Below are 12870 nucleotides of genomic sequence, written 5' to 3'. Positions count from 1 at the left end.
TTGGGAATATTTTTCCTAAGTCATTTTTAATCCTAAAAACTGGATTTTCAGGACTTATTTTCTTTAGCCTTTTGGAGAAAGTCTTGAATATTACCATCACCTTTTCTATACCTATATTTTACACAAGGCAGAGACAGAGAAATTTTCTTTGTTCTAATAGCCATTATTTTAGCATTTTGAGTAAGTATGCTTTAAACATTTTGTATACAATCGGACATTCATTCATAGTTTCCATATATAATATTTAGGGTAGCAAAGCAGTGTTTAAGATCACTTCTTAGTCTATTGGGAGACATTGTCTATAATACTTGTAATTCAACCCCAGTGTCAAAACATCCAGGAACAGTTGCTTAGATATCTTTCCTTCATCTGCAAACAGACAAAATCAGGGAGTGTTTATCCCATGATAAGTGCATGGGATAAATTTATACACAGGAATTAATCAGCCTTCACTTACTGAGCGTAGAGTATGGGCAGCAAATTATATGAGCTACAGTAGAAGAATGGAAGGGAATAAAAGGCCTGTGCCTTTCCTTCCAGGAACTTTTAATCTGGTTGGGGTAGATAGGACAACATAGAGAAAAAGAGAACTAATGTTATAATGTACCACGTGTAGTGTCTGGGAGTGGAAGAGATCGTGCTATAGGGCTTTCGTGGAGAAAATGTACAGACTGGAGGAGTCCGAGAAAGTGTTAGGCCAGCTGAGGTTTGAGGAACAGCTAGGATTTAGATGGATGAAAAGAAGGATGATGTGTGCAGTGGATGAGAGTGGTGGGGGCTTGGAGGAGGGAGGAAGGTCATAGTAGGTTACAGTGTTCCAGGAATCCTAGCAGTGTGACCAAACTGGACAGCAGTAAACAAAGCTCTTACTGACCCTGTAAGGTGGAATGGGGTTGGGCTCTAGGGGCCAAAATTCCCCCTTGAAACACAGAGCTCTCTGCCACACATGTGAGGGAGCATTCTCTAAACAATTTAAGCTTGCAAGTTTATCAGTGAATCAATTTAGTCACTGGCCAGTGTACAAATGAAAACCAGAACATTTTCTATACTTGGTATTTGATGAGGGTTTTCACTTGTTCAGTAATAATTTCTTCTATTCACAGTTGCTATCTGTTCCAAGTAATATTTCAATGAGCAAGTGAGGGAGGGTAGGCAGGAAGGAGAGGGAATGAAGAACTAAGAGTGGTAGGAAAAGACCTAATAAACCATGCCAAGAGCAGCTGTGCTTTGGACTCAGTAGGGGCGCGTGTTCCAAGAAAAGTACTTTAAGAAAATGAGATTAAAACCAGGGAGATTATGCAGATAGAAATCAAAGTGGAACTTGGAATTTCCAAAAGATTGACAACCAAATGACAGTGGCAAGAAGGAAAACCCACTCCCTACAAAAAAAAAAAAAAAAAAAAAAAAAATCACTAGAAGCCAAGTTCAGCCAGGAAAATCGAAGCGACAGAGTGCTGCTTCAGCATTTTTATTCATTCTTAACAAAATGGGAATCTTACCAGTAAGTTTCAAGGCATGATTGATGAGAATGGGGATAAGCATTTGCCATAAATTACTCAAGTTCTGTTGTAGAGAAACAGTATGTGTGGTCAGCTTCTGTGCTTTATTGTTGCAGTGTCGAAACTGTAATACTGCTTGCCTCATGTCTTAGGTTGCATTACAGAACTTTTGCTGGGAATGCAAAAGGTTGAAACCTTGAAACCTACTTAGTAGACTTTTTAATCTAAGGTTACATAGTTTGCTTGTGGCAATCCTAAAAAAGAAAGTTGTGTTCTGGAGCTTTCATTGAGTATGCTTTAGAAATTTTACATAAAATTGGCCATTTATTTATAGTTTTCACATACAGTATTTAGGATAGCAAAGCAGTGTTTCAGATAACTTCTTAGTCTGTTGGAAGACATCATCTACAACATTCGTAATTACAGATTTTAGAGAAGAATTCACTTAATATTTGGGTCACCTTTAGAAAGATGACTGTTCATTTACACAGATTCAAAATGTTACAAGTAAAAGAAAATAAGAATTATGAACATTTTAAATCTAGGCTTTCTCTGAGTGAATTCAGGTTTATTCAGCAGTGCCTAATTTCTGCTTCTGTTGGTTTGACTATTTGTGATGTAAACTTGAACAAGGTTATCTAAGGCATCCCTCACAGTGTTTGTTAGAGATCAGCAATCTTTTTCCATAAAAAAAGAGCTAGTAAATATTTTAGGCTTTCTGGATGGAGTAGGTGGTCTCTGTCAGAACTACGCATCTCTGCTGTTGTAGCCCAAGAGCAGCCATAGACAAGGGAATAAATGAATGTGATAATAAACTTGACAAAAACAGATGGTGGGACAGATTTTCCCAGCAGACTGTAGTTTGCCCACCCTGATCTATGTTTTAAAACCTTAAATAGAGACTTAAGTGAAAGAAACAGAGAATTGGGTAGTTAGTTCAGTGTTTTAGGCATATTTCGCGTTACATACTTTTCTATTCTTGATGCTAAATTAGTGTGACTTCTAAAAATCTATATGAATTATTTATATTACTTAGGAAAAAAAATCTCCATTGGAAGGAATACTTGCAAGAAGATAGAACTCTTAATTTTAATATTGCCTATTTCTTAGAAAAAATGTGATTTTCTAGAATATGTATTATATATATATAAGCTTTTGTAATTTGTGCAAATTCTAACAGTATCTTAATTTCCTTACTTTAGTTTGTTAAAATTATAGGCCAAGCTTTCACTTCAAGTTTGGTATACTGTGTGCCTGCATTCTCAGTGGAAATTGGGGTGGGGAAACCTAGAAAAAGCATCAGGAAAAGAAGGGAAGGAATCACTGACATAGCTTAATGCCTTTGTTGTTTTTGAAAACGGTGGTTAAAACTTGTGAACACAGTGAGTGAATTGTGTGTAAGTGGTAAAAGGTGGGTATGTAAAGTGAGGCTATTTTATGGTTTCCCTTATGACAAGGGAGAAGGGAAGAAACTAAGAATCCTTGAGTGCATATATGTCATAGGCATTGTGCTAGAGTTTTTTTGAACTGTAAAAGCAACTGTGCCAGGTGGATATTTTTATCTTCATATTTGCAGTTGAGAAAACTTAAGCTCGGGAAAGTTAATATCACAGTTGGTTAATACCTGAGCCAGTATTGAAACATGACCCCATAAAATGAAAAAGCCCAAGCTCCTTCCATTGTAGTTCATTGTGCAGATTTGATTCATCTAGGCAGTGGAATGTCTGTCTGAGAAATCAGCATCTATGAAAACTTTGGTGATGGCTTTTCTCTGCAGCCTGGGTTGACATGAAGAGAATGATGTTGTTCAGGAGTAGCTGAGGCTAGGTGGTGGCATAAAACTGTCTGAGGCAAAGTGGACCTAATTGAATGGTGAGAGAGAAATGACTAATTTGGATGTGACTTGGCTTGTATGACCCTTTCTTCCCCTAGATGAAATCTTAGCAAGCAGAAGACTGATGTCAACTACTGCAATAGAAAAATCACAGTTCTTCACTCAGTTTCCAAAGCAAAGCCATTCACTGACCCAGACCCCGCTGATTGAATATTCTCCTGGAAGGACCTTGCAAAGCCACAACAAGTACATATGATAAACATTCTTCTGATCCATTCCCAAAGGAATGTACAGCCATTTACCAGGTTAACTGTGCACTGGAATAAGGGGAATATTCAGCTTGTTAAAGGTTTCTCAACTATGACTTCTGAGCTAACACTGCTACCAGAAGATCTGAAACACCAAACACCACCATGGTTCTCCAATTAGAAAGGAAGCTCTGGAGGTGTTGGAGTTTTGGGACAAGTTCATCTTAAAGTGGTTCTAGTGAGCACCTGTGTGTAGGAAAATAGGGATACACATACTGACTTAGTAGCTGGCAGAAGCCTTACATTTTTTCACTGACTTAAGAAGTAATAGCCAATAAAAGCCAAGTAAGAATGGCCAAATGGAGAACTTTCCATACTTTCAAAGAATTGTCTGAAGCAATATCACATTTCACCCAGGATTTCAAGAGATTATCCTAATCTCCAAAGACTTAAAGGATATAAGAGTAGTGGTTGCCAATATGTGCCCTTTTACTTCACCTACTTGCCCCCTAGCCCCATACTAGATGAATCCTAGTAGATGATGGTGGATGCCTATAAATTGATCCAAGTAGGGCTAGTCCCAATCCCAGAGGCTACACTGGACCTGATATTTTTACTGAAACAGACTTGCAAATGCTCTGGCATTTGGAATGTGCTATTCATCTGTTAAATATATTCTTCTCAATTCCCATAAGACGGATCAAGAATAATTTACATTTACATGAGAAGAGAAGCGAGAGACACGTGTTCTCTTGCTGTTGGCTGTTAATTCTCCCTGATTTATGTCTTAACAAGCTTGCAGGGGCCTTTATCATCTTGATACTCTATAGAACATCATGCTGGTAAACTATGTTGATGGCATTGTGCTAATTAGACCAGGTAACAGGAGGTGGCAAGTAATCTAAAAGTATTCTAGAAGTATTAGGAAGTTGCATGCCTTTGAAAGGCTGGGTAATAAACCCATGAGGATTCAAGGACCAGTCATAACAATGAAGTCTGCAGCTTGGAAGATCATCCCTACTACTTTCCACTAATAAAGTGACAGGATATACTGCACTTGGCAATAATGCTCATTCCTGCTTATTCAGTGACTTTAGAAGATTGCCAAGTTAGAGTGGGGCCTGGAGTAAGGAGAACAGGTTTTGTACCCTAGAATATCTATGGTATTAGGAATTTCCATGATAGGAAGGAAAGCTTGTGGTATCTATAGCTATCCCCCAAAGAGAGATGCATCATGGTCTTTTAGAAATCTAGACCAAGGTCTTTTCTCCTGCAGGAGAGAACTACTCACCGTTTTGAAAATAGCTTCTGGCATACCACTGGGCCTTGGTAAAGACTGAGTGCCTGACCATGGAAGACCAAATGACCATACAACTGCAGTTTCTTATCATGACTTGAGTTTTATTATATCCACTATTATTAATAGTTACTTTGGGATACCTGGCCTATACTAGAAATATTGCAGGCAAACTGGGGTTTAAGGATATCCTATTTCTGGATGACAACCTATGATGAATTGAAAGAATGGGAAACAATTGAGTTTAGTTCTCAGATCCTAAACTGAACACTGTGTTGGTATTAGCCATAAGTGAACTCTGGCACAACTCAGACCATTGGAGAAGGGAAATTCTCCTAGGAGGCAAACCTGAGACCTGTATACTTAGAGGTCCACTTTGTATAGATTGAGAAGTGGCATGAGGTATGGGTATATGTGGGCAACTAAGACGTGACCAGTGGCTCAGATGGTTAGTCAGGAGCCTTGAAGGAGTAAAATTGGAAGGTTAGAGTCAAAGGTATACAGGAAATTAGATTTTGAATGGTCTTATGGGAGTGATTGCAAGATGGGTTTTTGTGCCTCATGTTAATATCCAACAAAAAGCCCCACTGTTAAGTCACCAATAAGTGGAAAGGTAGAATGACTTGTTCTGTGAGATCAGATTTGGCCACTCCATTGCTGGAGCAATGTTCTGCTCATGACTTGAGAGCCTGTGCTGGCCAACAGCAGGGACTTCCCCTTAACGAAGTTAAATTATCAACTGCCACTTGAGTGTCCAATGTGCCAGTATCAGAGACCAGTACTGACCCCTCAATAGAGCACTATCCTTCGAGGACATAGCCCAGCCACTTAGTGGTAGACTGAATTTTTTGATCTTCCATCCTTGAGAGGGCAGCAGTTTATCCTGGGAAAGATAGCTATTTTTCTTGCCTGCCCACAATGCCTCTGCAAGCTCAATTTTCCAGGACTTAGAGTGCCTAATCCATTGTCATGGGTACTCTGTACAATGTAGTCTCAGATAAACACATTTTATTTAAGAAGTGTGATAATTGGCCCATGACCAGGGACTCCACTTGTCTTTCTGTATACATTATGACCCCAGATGTAGATTTATGGAATGGCCTGTTATAGGTAAGAAACTAGCTTGAGGTCAGAACTCTGAGAGTTTGAATTGCTGTCCTACAGGCTGTGGTACATGCCCTGAACCAATTAACTAGAATGTATTGCTTTGGGAACTAAAGGGGTAGAAGCAAGATTGGCTCCTCCCCATCACCTGGAGGTGACCCACTTGTAGAATTGTCATTTCTCAATTTCTCAGAAGAATGCTTCTATCAGAGGACACAGTGAGGGTTCTCCTGAACTTGAAAGTGTCCAGGTGGTAGTCATACCTGCAAGTCCTCATGCCAATAGACCATCAGGCCAAGAAAGGAGTTAGCATATTGGCAACTCTGGTTGCCATGGGAAGCCATGTTTGATGCTATACAATGAGTGCAGAGAAGCATGTGTCTAAAAGCCAGGAGAGTCACTGGAGCATCTCTTGATGCATCTGTGCCCCGTGATAATGGTGATCAGACAATTGCAGCATCCATGGCCTGACAAGGACACAGTCTTATAATTTTCTAGTATTAGTATATTATTTACTTACATTCAATGTTTATTTTCTTGTCTACTCCTTTTTGAATGTAAACACAGTGCCAGGGGTATTTATTTTGTTTATTTTGTGTATAAGTGGCTAGAGCATATTAGAGGTTCAATAAATATTTTTAAAATATATGAATAAATAATAATGTAATGTTGAGAGGAGAAGGAACAGAAGAATTGGAAGGTAGCATAAGTGTACAAAATTCATCATCTTTCACCTATGGGAATCAATATATTTCCTGCTCTCTTTGCTGTTCTTCCAGATATAGTATACACACCAAATCAATTTCCAATAACTTAAATTTATAACTTTGGAAACCAAGGAGTGAGAATTGGATTAGATGTTTTGTAGGTCTATGCATTTCTTTTTTCTTGGTTTACTCCCTCACGTGATTTAAATATATTTCCTGGTAATACTTAAGAGAGCATAAGAGATAATATTTTTGAATCCTTGCTTGACTGAGAAATATTTTCATTCTGTCTTCGCTCATGAATGATAATGTGACTGTATATAGAATTATGGACTTTGGACTATGTATTGATTTCTAGCACTCATTGTTTGGTTGAGTAGCCAAAAGCCTTTCTGATTCCCATTCTCTTTATAGATGTTCCTCTTCTCTCTCCCTCCCTGCCCTGGAGATTTAGGGATCTTTATCATTCAGTAAGTAACATTATATAATTTTCTCTTCCATTCATTATGCTTGGTGATCAGTTACAGTTTTGAGGTCCTTGTCCTTCAGTTCTGATAAAGTTGCCTTCAGACTTCCCTTATAACTTGAGAAGTCTTTTACTTTCCTTTTTATGTGTTGTTGTTTTGCTATCTTCATGCATTACTTCTGTAATTCAGGCATAAACTCAGAGATTCTGGTGGCATATCTCTGATGATATGGAAGAAACTAACAGATGGTAGGAGAGCATAAAGCCTATGTGCGAAAGAAACAAAGATTAGAAACGGGAAAATCCTCTACCTCCTGAGTTCCCAATTATTCCATTGGTTCCTGGATCTGCTTTTTCTTCCATTTTACGGAGATTCCACATATTGATTAGCTAGTTTGACTTGCGTTCCTGTCACAACTCTGAAGTGAGCCCTGAATATTACAGAGTGTTTTACTGAAATGTGAAGAGGCAGCCACTGATTTATGCTACTTGTTTTCCAGAGGTATGCAATTTGATTAAAATTCCCTTGACTCTCCAATTTCCAGCCATGACTGGGAAGCTGTTCTTCACCCAAGTGATCAACATCTAAGAAGAGATGCTTGGCTTAAAGAATCTTGCTTGGTATTAATTTTATGACTCTGAGGATCTTAAATTTTAGAAAAGTATATCAAGGAAACAAATTGGCATTCTCAGTGTCTTTAAAGTTAAGATAATGTAAGATAATTTAGAGATAATTTAGTCATATTCCTGCCCAAAGGCTGAAAGCTACATTTAATCAATTTTTAAAATGTTGTCCAGGGAAAGAAGTGGAAGATCTCAATGATATAAGGTCCATGTACATACTTGAAAGAAAATATTGTCATGATAAACATACTAAGTTGTGCTTTCACCATATCAAGACTAACGAAATATGCAAAAAACTGTTTAAATCACTAAATGTAACTAAACAGAAACGTGTTAAATTCTATTTTTATAATTCCATAAACCTTTGATAGTTTACAGCAAACAATAAGTCTTTAGTATGTATATGATGGCAAAATATGAACATTAAAATTATATATGTTATGGGATGGTTGCTTATATTCAATTATTTGGTTCATCAAATATATGCCACAAAAATTTAAATGGTTTAGTTAAAATATTGCAATTTTTTCATCAACGTTTGCTGTGTAAAGGGCATAAAACTCCATAGACTGCTATTGATGGAATTAAACTTATATGGTCATGCTGAATGCATTTTAATAACTTCTTTTTTAAAATTATAACCATAGAAAACAAAAAAAAAATAAACAAAACTTTAAAATATTTACAGGTTTATGTCACCACTAGCAGAGATGTCATTTAAAGATTATCTGCCACCCAAACATCAATCAGCAAGTTTCTTTGTTTTATAATTGACACATGATATGGACTCTGGCAGATCATGTGTTTTTATAGGAGAGGATCAGCCTGTTTAAAAAAAAAAATGGGAGTTGAGAGGAGAAAAATTATTTTTATCAACATTCTAAATCTTTTTCAGTATATTCACTATTGGATCCAAAATAAACATTTCAACTTTCATTTTTCATCTTCAGACTTCAGCAGCACAACATTGATCATTTTATGTCACAGTTTTTCTGCAACATCAGTTAAAGAGGGATATAGTTCAGGAATGTGCTGTGCTAACAGAGCTGGTAGGAGTAATGAATGGAGCGAAACATACCCACACTGTGTACTTTCCATCTCTAGAACTTTTATGAAAAGGAGGGTGAGTGGTTATTGGGACCAAGCAGCCACAAGATGCTTTAGTCATTGTGTGAATAGGGAAAATCTTTAAATCAGAGAATGGATTCTGCTAGAATGTCGCTGGCATTTTTCAGGAGAAAAAGATAATCTATTTTGCAACATTGAACCATGGCCAATTTGGTAAGAACATAAATCCTATTTCCCTTTCACTAGGTTTTCATACATTGTGATATGTTTTTAGGTTCATCCAGATTTAAAATTTAGAATTGATATCTTCCTGGGGAATAGAATCTCTTTTACCGTGAAGTGATCATCTTTATCTGCTTTTTTCCTTGAGGTTTACTTTGTCTGATATTAATATGATGACTATCTTTTGGTGACCATGTGGTAAAACGTACTCTATCATGTTACTTTCACACTTATGTTTAGATGTGTCTTCTTACAAGTATACTAAAATTAATTTTTGAAAAATTGAGTCTGACAATCTTAGATTTATTTCATACTGTTTGTCCTGCATGTTGTAGGTTTATCTTTGCTTTGGGGATGATTAAAAGTTTTTATCAATTTTTTTAATACTGCTAATTTGGAAATTAGAAACTCTGCTTCTATAATATGAGGTTACTCTTCTATCTTAAACTATATCAAAACCTAAAGTCAGTTTTTATTTAAAAAAATTTTTTTAATTAATTATTTTTGGCTGCATTGGGTCTTCGTTGCTGCACGTGGGTTTTCTCTAGTTACAGAGAGCGGGGCCTTCTCATTGCAGTGGCTTCTCTTGTTGCGGAGCACAGGCTCTAGGCGCGTGGGCTTCAGTAGTTGTGGCACGCGGGCTCAGTAGTTGTGGCACACAGGCTTAGTTGCTCCACAGCATGTGGAATCTTCCCGGACCAGGGATCGAACCCGTGTCCCCCGCATTGGTAGGCGGACTCTTAACCACTGTACCACCAGGAAAGTCCTAAAGTCAGGTTTTAAAATTCCCTTGTAGACGATACAAGAATCTTAGAAAAGGTTGACTTCATTCATTTCTTTACCTATTTAAGAACTCAGGTTGCTGTACACTTTTTGCTTGTGCATTTCTTGCTGTGTTTTAATAACTCAGCAAGACTTTACTATAATTGTTGCTTTAAATTGTCAATGTTTATTTACATTTAAAAATTTTTTTCTGAGGTATAATTTGTATACAACTATTTGCATTGAAATATTTTCTTCTAGTCTGTGTTTTATCATTTCATTTTCTTTTCTTTCTTTTTTTTTTTTTAGGTCATATAGCCTAGGGACTGGGCATGTACACATGTGGCGGTTTTTGTTTTTGTTCTTTTTTGAATTTATTTATTTATTTATTTATGGCTGTGTTGGGTCTTCGTTTCTGTGCGAGGGCTTTCTCTAGCTGTGGCAAGCGGGGGCCACTCTTCATCGTGGTGCCTGGGTCTCTCACTATCGCGGCCTCTCTTGTTGCGGAGCACAGGCTCCAGACGCGCAGGCTCAGTAATTGTGGCTCACGGGCCTAGTTGCTCCACGGCATGTGGGATCTTCCCAGACCAGGGCTTGAACCCGTGTCCCCTGAATTGGCAGGCAGATTCTCAACCACTGCGCCACCAGGGAAGCCTATCATTTCATTTTCTTACAGTAACTTTAGAAGAGCAAAATTGTCTTTCATGACTCATGCTTTTGGTTTCCCATCTAAACAAACTTTACCTACTCCAAGTTTGTGAAGACTTTTTCCTATGTGTTCCTTGAGGAGTTTTATAGTTTTAGCTTTTATGATAAATCTATAATACATTAAAAGTTAATTTTCATGTATGTTTTGGGGTAAGAGAAAGTTTTACTATTTTTTCTACATAAAAGTATGTGGTTGTTCCAGTATCATTTGCTGGGAATATTTTCCTTAATACATTGATGTATCTTGAAAACATAATGGAAAATCAGTTGACCATATGTATGTGGGTACATGTCCGAACTTCCTATTTTGTTCAATTGATCTGTGTAACTATCCTCATGCAGTCTTGATTACTATAGCATTATTTTAAGTTTTGAAATTAGATATTATAATTCCCACAACTTTATTCTTCCTTTAAAAATCTGTGTAGACTATTTTAAATCTTTTGCATCTCCTTATAAATTTAAGAATCAGCTTTTTATGTGTATAAGTATGCTGGCAGTTGCAAATTTTGTCAAATTTATAGACCAAATTGAATAGAAATGATGTCTTAATAGTAGTAAGTGTTCCAAACTGTGAACATGATACACCTCTCCAATTACTTAGATCATCTTTAATATCTGTACAATATTTGTAGCTTAATTTGTACAGTTCTTGCATATTATTTTAAGTCTACTCTCTTACACATCATAGGTTTTGATGTTATGATAAATGGCATTTTACAATTTCAATCAATTTAACTTAGGTTTTATGTTTAGGTCCTTTTCCTATATAGTGTGAGGTAAGATTCAGGTCCTCTTTTTTCGTGGGTTTGTTTCTGGGCATTCCATTCTGTTCGTTTGCTCTATGTGTTTATCCTCTATCAATAGCATGCTGTCATGATTACTAAAGTTTTATATTAAGTGTTAAAATGAAGTAATGTGAGTCCTCCAATTTTTCAGCATTGTTTTAGATATTCTAGTTCTTTTGACTTTTCAGATAGATTTTAGAATAAGTATGTCAATGTTTTTAAAAAATTCTTGCTGGGATTTTGATTGGGATGTATTGAATCTGCAGATTAATTTAAGGAGAGTCGACATCTTAAATGGTGAGTTTTCTAATTCATAAACATGGTATAGCTCTCCATTTATTTAATTCCTTTTTCTTATATGTTTTCAATTTGTACCTAAAGATTTTATGTGTCTTGGTGTAACTGGGGACGGTACTATTTTCTCTTTTTTTTTAATTTCAGTTTTAAGTATTCTATGACTAGTATATAGTAATACATTTATTCATTTGTTTATTCATTCATTTATTTAGATACATTGGTGTTATATTTCAAAACCTTGATAAACTCAATTATAATATTATTTCTATACATCCTTTGAGGTTTTCTACATAAAGAATCATAATCAGTGAATAAAAATGGTTTCATCCCATATTGCACAAACTGAATGCTTTTAATTTCTTTTTCTTGCCTCATTGCACTGGCTAGGATATTGAACAGAAGTAATGAAAGAGGATATCTTTAACTTATTTATGATACTACGGAGAAAGTATTCAGTCTTTCATCATGAAATAGCATGTTAAATATAGGGGTTTGGCAGATGTTCTTTAGCAGATTAAGCAAGTTTCCTTCTGTTCTTAATTTGCTGAGTTTTTATAATGAATGGATGTTGAATTTTAGCAATGCTTTTTTTTTTTTTATCTGTTGAGCTGAACATGTAGTTTTTCTTTAGAATGATGATGTAATGAATTCTTTTGGCTGAACGCTGAATGTTAAACCAGTCTAATAGTCCCAGGATAAAATCCACTTGATTAGGAGACATCATCCTTTTTATATTTTGATGGATTAAATTTGCTAATATTATGTTAAGGATTTTCTTTTTCATTTATGTTCATAAAGTATCTTAAATTTCATTCTTCTTTTACTGGTTTTGTTTCATAAAATGCATTTTAAAGTGTTTCTAATTTCTTGAAGAGTTGGTATAAAATTGGTATTATTCTTTAATGGTTTGGTAGAATTCATCAGTGGAACAATCTAAGTTTTGAGATTGCTGGAAATTTAATTCCTTTGGTTGATATAGGACTATAAAGACGATTTATTTCTTCTTGAATAAGCTTTGGTATAGGTTGTCTCTGTCAAGGGATTTATATATTTCATTAAGTTGTTGAATTTATGAACAAAAATTGATGATAATACTGTCTTAATATCCTTTTAATATCTTTCATAGTCAAAAAACTCCTCCTTTTATTCCTCATATTGGTATTTTGTGTCTTCTTTCTCTCATGTGATTTTTTCTTGATCAGTGTGTCAAGTTTATCAATTTTATTAATCTCTACAAAGATTCAAC

This window comes from Balaenoptera physalus (genome assembly GCF_965194825.1).
Source record: "Balaenoptera physalus genome assembly, chromosome: 3".
Taxonomy (NCBI): domain Eukaryota; kingdom Metazoa; phylum Chordata; class Mammalia; order Artiodactyla; family Balaenopteridae; genus Balaenoptera; species Balaenoptera physalus.
Note: the sequence above shows the minus strand (reverse complement) of the source record.